A 19,357-nucleotide genomic window follows, 5' to 3' on the forward strand; every position below is an offset into this window, starting at 1 on the left:
GAAAAAGTATTCTGGGGTAACTGGGCTCATACATAGAAACATGATAGGATAGGAATTTTAAGTGGTAAAAAACATTAACTGACGCTTAGAAATCGATGTGGGAAGTAGGACTATTTTTTTAGGGCCCAAAATCGAAGTGAAAATTCGAGTTTTCTGCTTTCGGAAAAATCTGGGTTTTTCCCGCCTGCTTTCGAAGTCGAAAAGTTTTTCTGAAAAGACTTTATTTTCTCTTTTTAATCTGTTTTTCCAAATTGCTCGCATGTTTTTAGAGTTTACATTAGGATGTTGTTGGTCGTATAAAAGCATAACTTTTATACACGAGCAACATTATCCCAACGTTTCCTCTTCTTGTATCTATTGGCCGTAGATTCTCATCTCCCCTTTTCTTTTCTCAGATATTCATGCACGATCCTTGGGGTGGTGAGAGGACAATTGACGAAGATCTTCTCGCGCTGCTGTTCGAGGATCAAGAACAACCGTCACTGTCATTTTCGGAAGTCCCATTTTCACAGCAAAACCCACCAACCAGCCGTCCGACCAGTCAACCTAACATGGGTTATGTGAAATACACTGCCCGTAGAAAGAAAATAACAACCAGCTCTCCTTCTACCCAGAGTGCCCCTCGCGCCAAGGACCCTTCAACCAACCCTCAGCCTATTAATACTTCACCACCAGAAATCCAACCTAGACGACGGCCTTAGGCCAAACGTCGACTGGTACGTTGCGCCTCTTAGCTTCATATCGACCAGGATGGTGAATAATTATCTCAAGAAGTACGGTCTTCCTGGGATCACCCTAGTAAAACCTTCACCCGACCAGAGGGTAAACGTACCTGGAGCCGCCTTCAGCGCCTGGTCGAGGTACAACATTGAGGCAGGGGCAATCTTGCCTCTACATGAATTTTTTCAAGGGGTGGCCAATTACTTTGAGCTTGCCCCTTTTCAAATTACCCCCTAACGAATATAGAGTATTATCAGTACTTAATATCCTTTATAACCACAAAAAATGCCCTATGCCTACACCGCATGAGATCAACTACCTGTTCAATCTCAAGTTAAATCCCGACCACAACAACACGGGGTTCTTCCATTTCTATCATCAAGAGTCTGCTTGTTCCTTTCTGAGGGACATCGCCTACAAATCCAACGTAGGAAAGTACTTCCAAGAGTACTTTCTTATGACGGACCTGGTTGCAGATAATTTGGCCTTCATTCGAGGAGGTAAATTCGAGGAGATAATTTGGCCTTTATTTTTTGCTAGTTGGTTTTTCTTCTCAGCCCTTAGAACCTTGATGTTACGTCTAGGTCCATGGTATCAACCAGACCCCACTCCAGAGATGGAGATAAGGGCCACAGCCTTGGCCAACTTGACGAATATCGAGAAGAGCGTCAAGGAGCTGGTCACAGAAATCAATCTGAGGCTGGTTGGCCTCTTGGCACCTCACCAGGGGGTGAGGGAGTCCACCGCGGGGATTTCTACTGGAGAGGGCATCCCCGAGTAGCAAAAAGATGTGTCACAACCCCCGAGACAGCAGGCAACAGGAGTGACCATCTGGGAACCCTCAGGCAACACTTGAGCTGCTGATGCCCATGCCCCGCAAGGGAGGGGGAAACAAAAACTACCGTAATACACCGGCGCTATATTTGAATCCTCTAACGAGAATGGTATAGATCTCTCACTTTTAGATAGCTTGCCCATCCCTTATCATCTATTCGATTAGGATGTCAATTTAACTTTTTCAACCAGATATTTTAATTCAAACTTCTTCGAGACAAAGAGTGAGTATAGCTGTAGTTCCATAGATAATATAGCGACCAATAGTAATTGCTCAGGTATACTACTTAGAATTTCTATTTCTATTATTTTATTGCTTCTTTAATCTCCTTGTCTGATTGTTTTGCAGTCATGCCTTCCGAAGAAGCCTTCAACATCTATACCAACATCGATGTCAAAGCTCCTCCGAGCAGGAAGAGAGGAAGCAGACGACACCCTGGGGAAAGCAGTAGTGACCCCTCAAAGAAAAGGGTTCGAACTTAGGATCCTCCAGCACCACCACCCTCCAAGAAATCGACCCCTCCTCCAACTCCCCTCAACCCAACTCCTCCAGCTCCTCGCGACCCAACTCCTCCCGAGCAGTCAGAAAAAACTCAGGCCAAGGTTATCTTGAACGCTGCTTACAGCTCGGCTAACGACAAGCTAAAGAAACTGTCAAGACATCTTCGTATCCAGGAAGCTTCAGCAACATCCCCTCTATGAAGACCAACCAGATTCTCAGCCGCGCGCTGAATGAAATACTCAGTGTAAGTTATAACCCTTGGTATGTTTTAGCTGTCTAGCTCGCCCTTTTATTTATACTAACAACGTTACTTTCTCTCTGATCGAAGGGTGTTCCAACCATGAGCACTGGTTGGCGTCATTCTAAGGAGATCGATGCTAAGCATGCTGAGGAGATCAAAGCGTGCGAGGAGAGGGCCAAAGCGGGTGAAGAGAAGGCCAAAGAATGCGAGGAGTAGGTCGCCCTTCTGAGGGAAAAGCTGAGAAAAAGCCAAGAAAAGGTGGCCAAGGTTACTGCCAGCAAAAATCAGTTCAAGGAAGCTTCGGAGATCAATTTCAGAGAAGCATCCAAACTTCAGAATGAGCTGGTGGCCAACTGACAGGAAGTCGTCGAGCTGGAGGGGCGAGTAAAGCAGCTCGAGAAAACAAATGCTCGGAATTTGAAGAAGTTCAAAGGGGCAACTTTCAACTGCTTCTACCTCTCCTGGAAGAACAATCCAGAGGCGAACTTCAACTATCTTCCTGAGCATGTGAGGCCACTCGAACTGACAAGATGCGTTGCTCGCCTAGAAGGGGAGAAGGCCCTATTGTCTACTGAAATCTCCTTGGCAACAGGCATCGAGGATGCTGAAGAGGAGGCGGGGACTACCGTCGACCAGCAATCCCAGCCAGATCCTCCTGCTGCTCAATGATTTACCTTTTTATTTTTCATTTATATTATTCGCTTTGTAACTGGGACATACGAACTACGGTTCGTAATGTCAAGACAATTTTTTACTGCGTAGGGCAGCTTTCTTTTAATTACTAATTACATCGAAGTAGAAACTGCTCGCGGTGTAACACATTTCAATTTGAAATTATAATATTTGCCTTTATTATAACATCTTCTCACATGACCGAACTTAGCATAGCACTTTGTTTCCATCTTACAAAATCCAAAATTTTTGAAAAATACTCTAAGTATCGTAGTATGCTTTCCCTTATTTTGCACGCGTGTTTACATATGCTTGTTGATATGCTTTGCTTGCTTAGTACCTTATATGCCCCCCAAGTGATTGAGGAGCTTAAGGTCCTCGGTCACTTGCCAAGACCAAGACCTGTTCGAACATTACTGCTCGCGAACTTATATAAATAAATGATAATATAACAAAACATCACACGTAATGAGAAAATACTTGTAATAAATACAATAATTGGCAAGAATAACTGGTTGCGTACAGTTCCTTTTATTTCTCATAATAAATGGAAAAAATTGTGTATGTACGAGTGATCAAAAATTGATCTTACACTTGTAAGCGACCAGTCATATAATGAACCAGCCCTTATTCATAAACTTGTAAAAAGTGAAATTAATACAAGCCAGTTCTTTAAAAAGAACTGTTTATTGATAATACTTGCGCAGGTGTTCTCCATTTCTATAGCAATGAATGAGATCTCCATTCAAGCGAGCAAGTTTATATGTGCCTGGTTGGAGGACTTCTTCAATCTGATACGGACCCTCCCAGTTAGGTCCAAGCACTCCAGTAGCTTGATCGTGTGTGTTAAGAAAAACTCTTCTGAGTACTAAATCTCCCACGTTGAATTTTCTTTCTCATACTCTAGTGTTCAAGTATTGGGCCAACTTTTCTTGATAAGCTGCCACTCGAAGTTGAGCTTGCTCGCGTCTTTCATCGACCAAATCCAAAGATTCCATCAATAATTGATCGTTAGTACTCTCATCATATGCCAACCATCTATGTGATGGTGGGTGCAACTCAACAGGCAACATGGCTTCATATCCATAGGCCAGAGAGAATGGAATATGGCATGTTGCTGTTCGATGGGATGTTCTATACAACCAAAGGACTTCTGGTAATTATTCTAGCCATGCCCCTTTTGCTTCTTCGAGCATTTTCTTCAGAGTGTCCTTCAGGGTTTTGTTAACAGCTTCAACCTGTCCGTTTGCGTGCAGATGAGCTACCAATGAAAAACTTTTGATAATCCCGTGACTTTCGCAAAAATCAGTGAAAAGATCACTGTCTAATTGTGTGCCATTATCTGAGACAATTTTTCTTAGTAACCCATATCGATACACGAAGTTCATGACCACAAAGTCTAAGACCTTCTTGGTCGTTATTGTCGAAAGTGGCTCAGCCTCAGCCCACTTCGTAAAATAGTTAGAAACCACTGCATACTTGATATTTCCTTTTCCTATGGGTAAAGACCCGATCAAATCAATTTCCCTTACTACGAATGGCCACGGGCTTTGCATCTGTTTGAGCTCATTTGGGGCTGCTTGAGGTATTTTGGAGAACCTATGGCACTTGTCACATTTCCACACAAAATCCATGGAGTCTTCATTCATGGTAGGACAGAAGTATCCTTGCCTTAGGACCTTTTTTGACAAACTTTACCCCCAGAATGATCCCCATAGAAACTTTCATGGACCTCTTGCATCGGTTCCATGGCCTTTTCTTTAGAAACACATCTTAACAGCGGCATCGAGTACCCTCTTCTGCATAAAATTTCGTCGACCAGAATGAACCGAGCTGACTACCTCTGGAGGTTCCTTGCTTTGTTTCTTTCCACTGGCAACACTCCTTGCTCAAGGTATCTAATGAAGGGCGTCATCCATGTGTCTGTCGCTTGGATCACTAGTGAGACTCTTCTGTTTGAATGCTTGGTGCTGACAAATGCTCAACTGGTACTATGTTTAAGGTGTAAGCATCTTTCGCGCTTGCTAACTTGGCCAAGGCATCGACATTTGAGTTCTGATCACGAGGTACTTGTTGGAGGGTATATTTTTCAAATTGTGCCAATAAGTCCTATGCTTTGTTTAAATAAGAAACCATCTTTAGACCTCGGGCTTGATATCCTCCACTAATTTGATTAACCACCAGCTGGGAGTCACTGTAGATCTCGAGTGACTTTATATCCATGTCCTTCGCTAATCTTAATCCTACGAGCAGAGCTTCATATTCGTCTTTGTTATTGGACGATGTAAAGTCAAATCTGATTGCACAATGGAATCGATGTCCTTTAGGCGGGACTAGGATCAAACCTGCTCCAGCATTATGCTCGTTGGAAGAGCCATCTACGAACAATTTCCACGAAGGAGCTTGACTTTGGAATTTAGGTTCCTCCACAGGTCCAACATTCTGGATTCCGGTGAATTCTGTGATAAAGTCCGCTAAAGCCTGTCCTTTCACAGTTGATCGTGGAGGATAGGAAATATCGAACTACCCAAGCTCGACTGCCCACTTTAATAATCGACCAGCGGCTTCTAGTTCTGCAGGACTTGCGTAATGGTTGGTCGGTGAGTACCACGATGGGGTGAGCTTGAAAGTATGGGCGCAGCTTTCTGGAGGCTAGAATCAAGCAATAGGCTAACTTCTCAATGGGTGGATATCGCAACTCTACTCCCACTAACCTCTTGCTTACATAGTACACAACTTTTTGGACATGGTCCTCCTTTCTGATCAAAACTGTGCTTTCAGCATACCCTGTAACTACCAAGTAGATGAACAAGGTTTATTTTTCGACTGGTTTGGAAAAAATCAATGGTTGTGCATATGAGACTTTAGTGCTTGAAAATCCTGTTCGCACTCTTCTGTCTATTCGAACTTCTTGTTGCCCCTGAGTAGGTTGAAAATGGAATGCACTTGTCTATTGATTTAGAGATGAATCTACTCAAAGCGGCAATCCTCCCGATCAAGCTTTGAACATCTTTAATCTTGGCGGGTGACTACATCTCAATCAGGGCCTTGATCTTTTCGGAATTAGCTTCGATTCCTCGTGAATTTACTCTGAATCCCAAAAAAAATCATGATCCAACACCAAATGAACACTTGAGGGGATTAAGCTTCAACTGATATATGTTCAAGATGTTGAAGCATTCTTGCAGGTCCCCGATGTGCTCTTCTGCCTTCTTCGACTTGACTAGCATGTGATCGACATATACCTCCATGTTAACGCTGATTAGTTCTTTGAACATATGATTGACCAGTCCCTGGTAAGTCGCACCAGCATTTTTCAAACCGAAAGGCATTGCTTTGTAACAATAAAGCCCTGTATTTGTTCGAAAGCTAGTGTGATCCTCATCGGGTGGATGCATACTGATCTGATTATACCCAGAGTATGCATCCATGAATGATAAAATCTCATGCCCTGATGTAGCATCGACCAGTTGGTCGATCCTTGAGAGTGGGAAACAATCCTTTGGTCATGCTTTATTGAGGTCTGTGAAATCCACGCACGTCATCCACTTGCCATTCGGCTTGGGAACCAGTACATGATTAGAGACCCAAGATGGATAAAATGCTACCTTGATGAATCCATTCTCCTTTAGCTTCTCGACTTCATCTTTTAACGCCTTCAATCTTTCTTTGTCGAGCAACCTCCTTTTTTGTTGCATTGGTGGAAAAATTTTGTCTATATTTAAGACATGGAAGATAACTGCTAGGTCAATTCCAACCATATCTTTATACGACTAGGCAAACACCTCCTGGTTCTCCTTCAAAAATTCCACCAATTTTTTCTTTGTTGTTGTCTCTAAGTTTTTACTAACTTTCACAACCCTGGTCAGATCTGCCTCTTCTAGTTGGACCTCCTCGAGCCTCCACGGGTCCCACACTTTCTGCAAAATCCCCAAAGCAAGGATCCAAGTCTCTATCCTTACTTTGGGCAACACCCTATTTGGTGACCAATTCACCTGATTGGGTATCTACCTCATTTGCCATCAGCAACCTTTTCCAGACATTTTCCCCTGATCCGCCTCTTTTTGCCTTGGTAATCGAGGAATTATAACATTCTCGCGCTTCACACTGGTTTCCCAACACGCATCCTACTCCTGCGTCGGTTGGAAACTTCATGGCTAAGTGCCAGATCGAGGTTACGACTCGTAGGTCGACTAGAATAGGTCTTCCAATAACAGGATTATATGTTGAAGGACAATCGTCTACTATGAAAGTAGCGAGTAATGTCCTCTTCGCAGGTGCCACTCCTTATATGACTGGAAGTCTAATCAATCCAGTTGATGCGAGCCCTTCGCTGGAAAAACCATAAATGGTTTGGTTGCGTGGCTCCAAATCTTGCACTGATAACTTCATCCTCTCCAGTGAAGATTTGTACAGGATGTTGACTGAGCATCCTGTATCCACCAACACCCGCTTGACCATCATATTAGTGATCTGGACATCCATGACCAGAGGATCGGAATGGGGGAATCGAACATGATGAGCATCAAGCTCAGAGAAAGTTATCGATTCTTCCTCTATTAAACTTTTTGGGAGTACGCTCCTCTACGTTCAGCATTTTAATTTCTTGGTCATGACGTAACGTTCGGGCGTACCTTTCCCTTTCCTTCCCACTATCTCCTGCCAGGTGTGGGCCACTGCAAATGGTCAGCAATGTACCAGCAACTGGAGCTGGGTGTAAACGGGGCGAGTGTTGGCATACATGTGCCTGCTCATTGCCTCCTTAAGCCTCTCATTAAGACCCTCCAACCGCTCGCACATATCTCCTCAAGTGTGTTTGTCTAATAAGGAACTCAATCTCATCCTTGAGCTGGTTACACTCGTTGGTGTCATGGCCGTAGTCCTTATGAAAACGACAAAACTTGGTTGTATCTCTCTTGGAGATGTCTTTCCTAATTGGTGCTGGTCACCTGAAGGAACATTTGTGTGAGTGGCTTGATACACTTCTGCTCTGCTATTGACTAAGGTCATATAATTGGTGAACCTTGGCTCATATCTGTTACTTTTAGGGTGCTTGTTCTCAGATGTTGATGGCTCATGGTTCGCACTTTTTTTCCATTTTTCCCATTATTTTTGTCGTTGCCATTGGGTTTCTCAGACCCACTGGCAACTTTGGTGGGATCTTCTTTCGGACCCTGGTCGTCTACGGGCAACCTCCTTTCGTTGGCAATGGCCTCCTCGAGCTTGATGTATCTGTATGCTCGGTCCAAAAATTCTTAGGTGCTCTTGACCCCATTCTTCCACAAACTATTCCAGAGGGATGAATGGCACCGTACTCCAGCCGTAAGAGCCATCATCTTTCCCTCACCGCCAACCATCTTAGCCCTAGCAGCGGCTCGCATGAAACATTGTACATACCCCTTCAAGGTTTCTCCTTCCTTCTGGCGTATCTCGACCAGTTGATTGGCCTTAGTCGGATGTACTCCACCTTCATAAAACTGTCTGTAAAATTCTTTCACGAAAATTTCCCAAGACACTATGCTGGCAAGAGGGAATTTGAAAAACCACTCCTGAGCAGTCTCGGACAAGGTGGCTAGAAAGATCATGCACCGAGCATCATCTGACACCTTTTGGATATGCATTTGTATCTTGAATTTATTCACATGAGATACAGGGTCTTCCAATCCAGTAAAGTTGGGCAAAACTAACATCTTAAATTTTCTTGGGGTCTCGGCCATTGCTATTTTTTGCACAAACGGAGTGCCTCTTCTCAGGTCAAATTTGATGTGGGATGTCCGGCTCCCCACTAATTGTTGGACGACCTGGTTCAAAGAATCGAGCTGGGCCTGCACAACATCTGGTACTATTGGAGCGACTGGTGCTGGAGGTGCATACTCGTCGTGTCTCTCTCTTCTGTCATTGAGAGCATCCCTCAAATCCTCATCCTTATGCCTTTGTTCACTCGCACCCATTCAATCAAAGACGTTGGGCTGTCTAGGCTGCCCCCCAACATTCTGGCTCGTCGGTCGGTTCTCTCTTGGTGGAGGGTTCTATTCTCCACCCCTCTCTCCTTGCCGTCGACCAGTGTTTCCTCTGCCAAAATATGCCTCATTGTAGTCATGCCCATCCCTAAAGTGTGACCGACTACCGTGCGACCTGCTGTTCGCACTGTTTCTCCCTCTTTTTGTTGGCATGTCCCGACCGACAGGAGGAGGCCTGCGTTGGTCGGTAGGTCCCAGGGCATTATTATGTCATGGGGGACCCCTGACTGTAGAGCCTGAATCAACCTACCTTATGCTCGCAGAAGGACGCTGCCCCCTGCTCGGTGGGTTTGGCTCCTCAGCAGTTTGGTGTCTAGGACTTCGAGGAGGCTGGACGACCTATTCTACCTTTGCAGCTGGGGATTATCTCGACCAGCGCGAGGGGGTGGTTGCTGCCCAGGATCCTAAAACGGCGTATCCTGTTGAGCAGCAGGGGGTTGCCCAGGTCTCTGAGGGTTTTCCGGTTGAGGCAGAGCGTGGTGATGTTAAGGATGGTCTGAATGTTGTGGTGGCATATTAGGTGGCTAATCTGTTCGAGAAGCCAGTGCAGACTGCCCTCGGGCCAACTGAATGGTTGCCTCTAGAGCGGTTGGGGTGTCCCTCTGCCGGCGGTCCATGTCGGCCAACCGTTCATTCAATTCTTGTCATTGCCTTTCAATCTCTCTCTAGTGCAACGCCATCGTTTCAGCCACATTTTCTTGATTAGCCCTCAGATTGGCTAATTCCTCCTGTAACACAATCAGAGTCATCCTCAAAGTCACAGTATCCATTTCCTCCTCTTCAAATTGCACTTGTGGCTCATCCTCAGCTACATTTTGTGGAGGAAGCTGTGTTGGTGCAGTACCAGAGGTTTGTCCAATCTTCCTAGTTGTTTTCGCCATTTGATCTTCTTGGAGGTCTTGAATTAGGCTCTCAATGAAAGCACCAAAATGTTGACCCTTGATTTGGTCAACGACACGGAGTCCAGTAAAACAACAAAAAACAAGATGAATTCAAGATCAAAAGATAAATGACACCAAATATTTATAGTGGTTGGGCCCCAATGATGGTAATAACCTACGTCCACTTAGTGTTCTTATTGATGTAGAATCCCAAAAATTGTGATCAACAAACTAGGGTTCACGAGTTTCACAAGCTTCGAGATGAATACAAATTTGGTGGATAAAAACACTATAATTCTCTCTCTCAAAAGTTACAAAAAGTCTTAGAGTAAAAATAAAATCCCCTCTCTTGAGCCATTTGAATCTTATTTATAGGCTCTAGGAGTTCTCCATGGGCCGATGGGCCTTAATTACATTTAATACAGGCGTATCTAAACAAAAATGGGAATCACAATTATTACATAAATGCGAAATTACATGTCTATAGAGAATATCTGGACTACTGCGACCAGATTGGTCGCTCATAAAATATGTCATCTGCTGAGTAAACTCTCTTCTAGTCGATGGTCGAACAAATCGTACTCACATAAACGGTCACGTGTATCCCATGTGCATGTTAATTCTGCCACGTCATCAGGAAAATCTTTTTTGGGTAAACAGTAGTATTGTATGATAATGTTTCTAGATTAGTTTCTTGGTCATATAAATTGTTTATATGATTATTGAAAATTATTGTTTGTTGTTATTGTGTTGTTTCATTAAAATAAAACAACAACGGGCCCACCACGCAAAAGATTTTTCACTGCGTGCTTTGATTGGTATTCCAACAATTGGTACCAAAGCAGGTCATTAATCTATACATATTATTAATTGTTGTGTTAGATCATATGCATTTTTATATTATATGGGATATATGTTTGAATGGATAGATGTTTATTTTTCATGATGATAGATTCTTATTGGTTGTTTATTATGGTGCTTTTGGGTTTAGGAATTGTTCTTAAATTTCTAGATGAAATATGTAAGCCAATTTGGGGCATAGGATTTTTGTAATTTTTTCTATAAAAATTATGGGTATAAAATTTTGTTGCGACCTCGACCCCGAGTCCGAACTGCTGCCCAGGCCACTCCCCTGCGAACCCCAGTTATGCCCATGCGCACCCCTGCCTCTTGCCCAGACCGCGCCCCTGCGCACCCCACTCGCGCCCCTACACGCCCCTACAGACTACCAGCCCGTGCCCAGCCACGCCTCTGTGCCTTCGAGCTTGCAGCTGTACGCACCTGTTGCGCCTACACGCCCTCCCGTGCCCACGCCAGCTCCCAGCTCCCAGCCGAGCCTCCCACCTGCCACCGCCCCTTGGTGCAACATTTTATGTGTTGTTACCATAAATATAATTTTAATTATCCATTTAATTAAAAAAAATGGAAATTGAATTAAAATGGTTTTAATTTGGAAATTTTTGTAATTGAAATAATGGTGATTATTTGCCCTAATTAAAAATATTTTAATTGTTATCTTCCATAATTAGAATTGTTTTAATTAAGATATCCAAAATTAAAATTATCTTGAATTTTAATTTATTAAAATTAAATTGTTTAATTTTATCTTTTGAATTAAATCACCTAAATTCAAATTAGGCCTTAGAAACTTTTTGGTGTTAAAACCCAAAGTTTAATTATTTTAAAAGTTTGTTTAAAATAATTAAAAAATTGTATAATTAAAAATGGATATGGAAAAATAGTGACATTGGCTCAAAAGACTACATCTCAAGAATGAAGATCAAAGTACTCTTCATCAAGCCTTAATTAGTCTAGGTTTCCTTTTTCATGTATATTTTTGCAAGTGCTATTATTTTTTCTTGAAATACCCAATAGTCACCAAACCTGCTTTTATTTTATTTATTTATTATAAATGTTTGAATGTGAATAAAATGTTTAATATTTTGTCATGCATTACAACATGCCATTTATATATCCACACAGTATGCAACTAGTATGCATTACATTCGTGTAGAAACATGCTATTAGGAACGTCCTATATTTTTTTTTGTTATATGAGTATATTTGATAATTCATATAATAATAAATTTAGTCTTAATTAGTTAAGATGGTAAATCAAAATTAAAGTTGTTTAATTTTTTGTTTTAATGAAATTTTTTTTATTAAAACATAAATCGTATTCTCTTAATTAAAGCAAAATTAAAATAGAATTAAGAGCACAATTTTAATTTTTTGCTTAATTGGATTAGTAATTAATAGAATATCATTTGGTAAAAATAATTAAATTTATTTTTACACCTAAATTAAAAAAATATTAATTTTGAGAAAAACACACTTTTCCAAAAATAGTGAGTGAGAGAGGGAGTTATGACAATAAGTCTCATGGTCTCCAATATTGGTTGAACACCGAGAGGCATAGGAAGGGCCTCATGTCGTCTCCATTTCCGTCCTCCCTAAGAAAAGACTTCTGAATATATTTATTTTATCTCAAGGTTGACTTCTCTTATGAGAATATAATTAGTGATGTATTTCAAGTTTGACTAACCCTAAGGCACACGCTTGAGTTAAGTCATTGATTGAAAATAATGGGTTACACTCCAAAGGTGTATCTAGGCTTTCAAGCATGACTAGTTCATCTTGACCAAACTAGCGGTAGTTCATAAGTTAAAAGAGAAAAAAGTGTTTTTACGTTTTCGCTTATGAACCCTAAGGCGGTCCATTGACTTTTCAAATTAGTTTATCGTGGATTAGTATATTTTTTATGTGTTTTTATATGTTGCATTCATGCATCATATTTACTTTTCCAAATAAAATCTAATATTTATTGTATGTTTTAATTCATTATATTTTATTTATTTATTTCCAGCAACAATGGTTAATCCTCTTAATCCTAATCTTGTACTTGAAAACTTGGGAAATCAAACCTATCTCATTGAAAAACTCTTGAAAATGATTCAATTTAATCTTAACCACATGAGAAGTCGGTACGATGGGATTCACATTGTCTTTCGAACACAAAACTTGTATGGAGTGATCTATGATCTACCACCAGAGGAAACAAGTTTTTCATCTAGCTTTGATGAACATGAAAAATATGGTGAATTGATGAGATCAAATCTTTTGAGAAAAATAGTAGTTGCATTGAAACCAAAGCGAAGAAGAAATGATGAAGACAATTGAATAAAGAAAAGATTAGTTTAGAAGTTTATTTTGTTTAGTTTAAAACAATTTAAATTTTTCATTTTGAAATAGTTGATTTTCATTATGAAAGGAATTAATAAGTTCTTTTTCTACAAACTTAGTTTTTAGGTTCATTATTTGATGAATGAACAAGTTTACTATTTCTTTTTAATAATAAATTCAGTTGTTATTTTTTGAAATATACTTGTTCCACCTATTTCATCAATGAGTATAAATGATAATTATGAATTATTCATTATTGTGCAAATCATAGATTTAATAAGACATTTTATTCGAGCCTCAATTAAGTGAAACATATAGGTGAATTATTTTTTAGATTGACTTGTAATTAATTAGACTCATAAAACAAATAAAAGACAATCTTTTATTTCAACCATTCAATGGTTCTCTTCCTGTTTGTATAGTCTGTTAATTTAAGTTAAACCAAAAGACCTTTCTCTAATAAATGCTCAAAAATCACATAATCGTTAGGCTAATACATGGAGATGTATGTTGAACCTTTTAATGTTCAAAGCTAAAGGAAATAATAAATAGTAAGTCAATATTGATTGACATCTATTTTAGATATGTTTAACTTTGATCAAATGCAAAGAAAATTTCTAGAAATTTTTATGCAACATTCAAAGTAAAGACACTTAGAGACTCGTTTAATCTGATCAAAAGGAAGTCTAAACTTGAATTTGGAATTAAAGTAGGTTGCATGTGAACTTGGAATTCAAACCCAACTCACATACAACTATAATGCTAAGCAAATTAGTATTTTGGAAATTGAATATAATCATATTGGATAAGATTAAATAGATAATGAGTAGTCATTATCGTCTTTATTATTTCTATAATTTTAACACTTGTTATACTCTATACATGTTTGATCGTACAACATTAAAGACTTAGAAGTTGGGATTCACAAGTGCTTGTGTGAATGGAAAATTGAAAATTTTCCATGAGGTCATTTAGTGAAACCATTTAATAATCATAAAAGATTACAAAATAGTTTATATCTATTTAAATGCTACCTTAATGAAGCATGATTGTTATAAGAACTATATTTTCTAGTTAAATTATACTAGAAATAATGACTTCAAGTCAAGTAAGTGAGTTACTAATAATTAACAATGATGAAACCAAAGAATATCACAAATTATGTAAATCATTGTTGTAGTGGGAGCGTTAGTTAGTAACTACTCCATTACAAATGTAAAGATAGTTAAATTGTGTGTAACACAATATAACTATACTTCATTTACATACTAGTATATGAAATGAAAAAGTTTTTATAGAAAACAATGGTTGAAACACCATGAATCTAGAAATGGAATTTGGAATTCTATGACATCTGGATTCTTGAACATCCAACTAAAGTTCATTGAACTTCAGTTTGACACAGGATATTTAAGATGAAGAGGAGAACAGAGGAAATACAAACTTTTCAAAGTTAGGTTAATAGCCTAAGGCTATGAATAGAAAGAAGAATTTATTACTTGAATAGATGTCTTCTACTGCAACCAAACTTGAATATGTTTACATATTCTTGTCCACTGCTTTATGCATAGATTATGAGATTGATTTTAATGACTGTCTAAGTAGTCTTCACTAGAATGGCTGACATGACAAAACCATTTGAAGATCTCGACCAGAAAGATTCAGTTCTGATTCTTATTCTTAATATTAACAATGTTCTAATCATTTGGAATGATGTAGAGAAATCATCAATAGAAAAGAAATGGCTAGCTGGACATTTCTAAATATTGGATTTAGAAAAGCCAAGAATGTTCTGTACATTCAAATCTGTAGGGATTGAAAGAACAATCCTTAAGTTCTGTCTCTAGCAACTTATATAGATAAGAAGCTTAAACACTTTAGTTTACAAAATCCAAGAAATGCTTTTTCCCTTCCTGGTAAGGAGGATGTATTATCTAAATAATGAATGTCAATTTATTCTTTTACTAGAAAAGAGGACATGAGACAGTTATTCCTACAACTCAGTGATACACTGTTTAATGTATCGAATGTTAATTTTTCGAATTGACATTTGCTAAACGGTGGGAATAGTCAACAGTTATAAATCCATTGAGGATTGAGTCATTGAATATTTATAACAACTTAGTTTTGACTATTTTAAATATAATAGAGAATATATGTACGTGCTTTTAGGAAGAGACCTAAAATCCCAATGGATGATCTGATATTAAATCTTCAAAGATTGATATCATAATCAAATTCTGTAACTATGGAGGAAACACATTAACCTAGAAATGTGTTAGACATTTCAGATTTGTATGTTTCACTACAAAAGCCAAAATGTGATAGCTACAAGCAGTTAAATAGGTTGTTTGATTTAGTTGAGTGCTTTGACATTCTGGAAAATGTTTTAAAAATACAATAAACAACTAGCATCTCATCGTGAAAGCAATGGAGATACAACTATTCTAGAAGAACTAGAAATCATGAGAGGGTAAAGCACATGAAATGAAGTATCATTGAATACAAGACAATTATACATAATTGATGTAATAATCTTGAAGATAACTTCAAAACAGTTTTTTTTAAACTGTTACAAAGACTTTGTTAGACAAAATCGGTCAGGAGAATATGATAGACATATTAAATGAGATACCTCAATTTGATTTAGGGCAAGTGGGAGATTGTTGGGAATAGTGTCCTTAAAGCAATTATAGTTTACAAATACTTTAAATGAAATAAATAATTGAATTGAATTATTATATATATAGACTATGTCTGATATTATATGATAATATTAAGTGAATATCAGAAAATTCTAAAGTTTATCAATGTGGTCTTAATCTCATATTGGTATGGGAAGATCAAGATTAATATAATAAACTTAAATAGTTCACAGTAAAATAAAGTTATGGAATCTTTAGATTAATTACTGCAAGTACGGTCCCCTAGTATTATGAATACATGTGACCTAGATCCGGGTTACTAGTGTAATAGGACACTTTAGTGGAGGTACTTTGCATGCTAAGAGTATGTAGAACTGGACCAGGTGTGATTTGTTAATACTTGTTTAAACATTGTTTCATAGTATTAATGAAACACATATGCACGATGATCTTAATCCTGATGTTGCTATGAACTCCTATATATGTCATCTGATCTTTTGATTCATGCATTAAGGTTTGTCAAAATGACCAGGCTAAGAACAATTGTTTTGGGGACAAAATGATGTAAATGGGTGGGGGCGTACTTTAACAAATATGGAATCTATACCTTCTTATAGATTGAATAATGGTTCCCTATTGGGTTAACTTTTGGAACTGAAAAGGTTATTAGCGATCACGTCACAAACTTCTTGTGACACAACCTTCACTAGTAAAGTCAATGGTACTCTAGGAACAAGATATAACTAAAAGGGTAAAATGGTAAATTTATTCCCTTTTAATTATAAGCCATTAATAGAGGATTAACGTTGTATGTAATGATTACATCAATAGACACTTTATTCTTAATAAAGTACTTAGTATTTATATTTCTATAATTATCAAGACTTCAATCTCATATTTTTAGTAGAGTAATCATGAGATTAATAAATATGATTATTTATTGGAGCTTGTTATTATAGGTCCATAGGTCCCCAGGGTGGCTCTATCAACACTATATCAAGGTAAGAGTTTATACAAGTGTATAACTATAATTTGGGAATTGGAGAAGAATTTTGTTCTTCGGGTCAAGTATGCAATTATATGATAATTGAGGATGAATCATTAATTTAGAATTAATTATTAATTTCGAAAATATATTTATTAATTTAAATATATATAAAATTTTGAATTTCATATATATATATAAATAAATAAAATTTTGAAATTAATTATTTTATTTGAGTGGGAGAAAATAAAATTGGTAAGTCAAAAATAGTTTTTGATTTATTGAATTTTAAAAGATGATGATAATGATGATCATCAATTTGAATTTTGAATTTAGAATTTAAATTTTGAAATATAGTTGTCATCTTTTCCTTAAAAAGATTAACACCTTATTTTGTGGGAGATTGATTTTCTTAAATAATTAAGTAAAAGAAAAATGCAAACTCCCTGAAAAGAGAATAGCAGTACACGCCTGACACAGTCCAAGGACTGTGCCAAGCGTGTACCACTATACAAATATTCCATATGTGTAGTTTTTTATTTTATTTAGTTAATTATTTAATAATTTGAAGATGGTTTTTCAAATATAGTAAGTTATACTTTTACCTAAAATCTAATCCTATCATCATTATTATAATATTTTATATTACTATTATTATGAAGAATAATAAGGTAACATAAATCTATATATATATGATATAGAAGAAGAATAAATACAAGAAGAGACACACAATAGAAACACACAACAATACAAAGAAATTTCAGAATAGTTCTCAAAGGTTTTTGTTAGACAAAAAAATCTCTCTATTTCTTCCTTATTCTAGCCATTCTCAGACCTTAATCCAAGTTCTCGTGTGTTGAGAAATACTTGTGATTCCTAAAATACAACCCATGTTCTCTATTTGCCCACACACATCTTGAAGTGTAGAGAACAGTCCGGAAGATCGTGGGTTGAGTACTCAAAGCTTTGGATAGGAAGATTGATAAAAATACGGAAAAACTCAAGGACACTTGATAGACTTCAAGAGGTAAAAGTTCATATTCTTGATATTTTATGTTTATATGTTGTATATATAAATATATTGTATATTTATATATATTTGTTGCATGAGTAATAGTATTGTATGATAATATTTCTGGATTTTTTTCTTGGTCATATAAATTGTTTATATGATTGTTGAAAATTTTTGTATGTTGTGTTGTTTCATAAAAATAAAACAACAACGGGCCCACCACGCAAAAGTTTTTTCGCTGCGTGCTCTGATTAGTTTTCCAACGAAACTGTCATGTCTAAGATAAAAGATAGACCGTGATCATAATCTGTATTAATAAAAGAACTCTCACTATTATATTAGAGATTACATACAATATTTTATGTTATTGTCTTTAATTAAATCCTCTTGTCTATACATCTACATATAAATACTCAATTCAAGATTAGATATAATAACATTGGATCTGTATAGATAAATGGTATGTATCTAAAATACAAATATTAGTGTAATTATATCTTTAATTAAAATCTTAGTAAATATTTTATAGAAATACACTTTAATGGCACATATCCCAAGATAATGCTTTAAAGACTGGGAATGCACTACAAGAAATCTGATCTTGACCTACCAATATATATTGGTAGGTAAAGGGAACCTTTACCCACCAATATTTTTTCGTAAGATTTATTGGTAGGTAAATATTGCCAATATTATAATATTTATGAAGAATGATTATCTACTAATAATATGGGTAAGTAGAGAGTGTTACCCTACACATATACTGGAGGGAAATTTTTTTGCATTTGGCGCCAATGTTTCCCTCTTATTATTTTAATTTTTAATAAAAATGATGTTGAGTTGTGTGATGATGTGTTAAAAATATCCTACATGTCATCTTACTTATTTTTAACAAAGGGTACAAATCTTAAAAACAAATAAACATTACAAAAACAAAAATTAAAACTAAATTAATTCTAACTATCAGTAAAAACAAAATCATAATAATATATATTTTATCATTTAACACTTTCAGACAAATAAAAATACTCTGGTCTAGTCTCTCTCCCTCTTAGAAAACTAGTTGAAGAAGAAGCGCCCATCGAGAAGAAGCGCCCATCCTCAGTGAGAGTACCCTGGAGGCCCCGACGCTGACCATCGCCTGAGAAGAAGCGCCCATCCTCAGCAAGAGTACCCCCGAGGCCCCGACGCTGACCATCGTCTGAGAAGAAGCGCCCATCCTCGCCTGAGAGAAGAACCCATACTCGCCGACCGCCACCTGAGAAGAAAAACTCAGATGTGCATGAGCGGGGTGCCTCTTTCGTCCTCCCCTTTAGCCCAGAAATCCTTAGAAGGTTTATGAGAAGAAACGCCCAAAAACAATACTCTGGTCTGGTCTCTCTCCCATACTCGTATCAGATTGCACTTTAAGTTTATTAGAACTATATATATATGCTCTCTCTCTTCTGTCAAACCCCCTTAGCCACTAGCAATATTAGAACTATATATATATAGTAGTACTAGTACTAGTGCTCTTGAGAAATGTTTGTACTTGATGATTGGAAACTGTGGTGATCATCAAATCGAGATTCTTATTATTATTATTGTTGTTGTTTTTGTTATATATGCTAAACATTATTTAAGGCATTAATTTATTGGTCATTCGTATCATCATTTCTATGC

This window comes from Humulus lupulus, chromosome X (assembly GCF_963169125.1).
Source record: "Humulus lupulus chromosome X, drHumLupu1.1, whole genome shotgun sequence".
Lineage (NCBI taxonomy): Eukaryota > Viridiplantae > Streptophyta > Magnoliopsida > Rosales > Cannabaceae > Humulus > Humulus lupulus.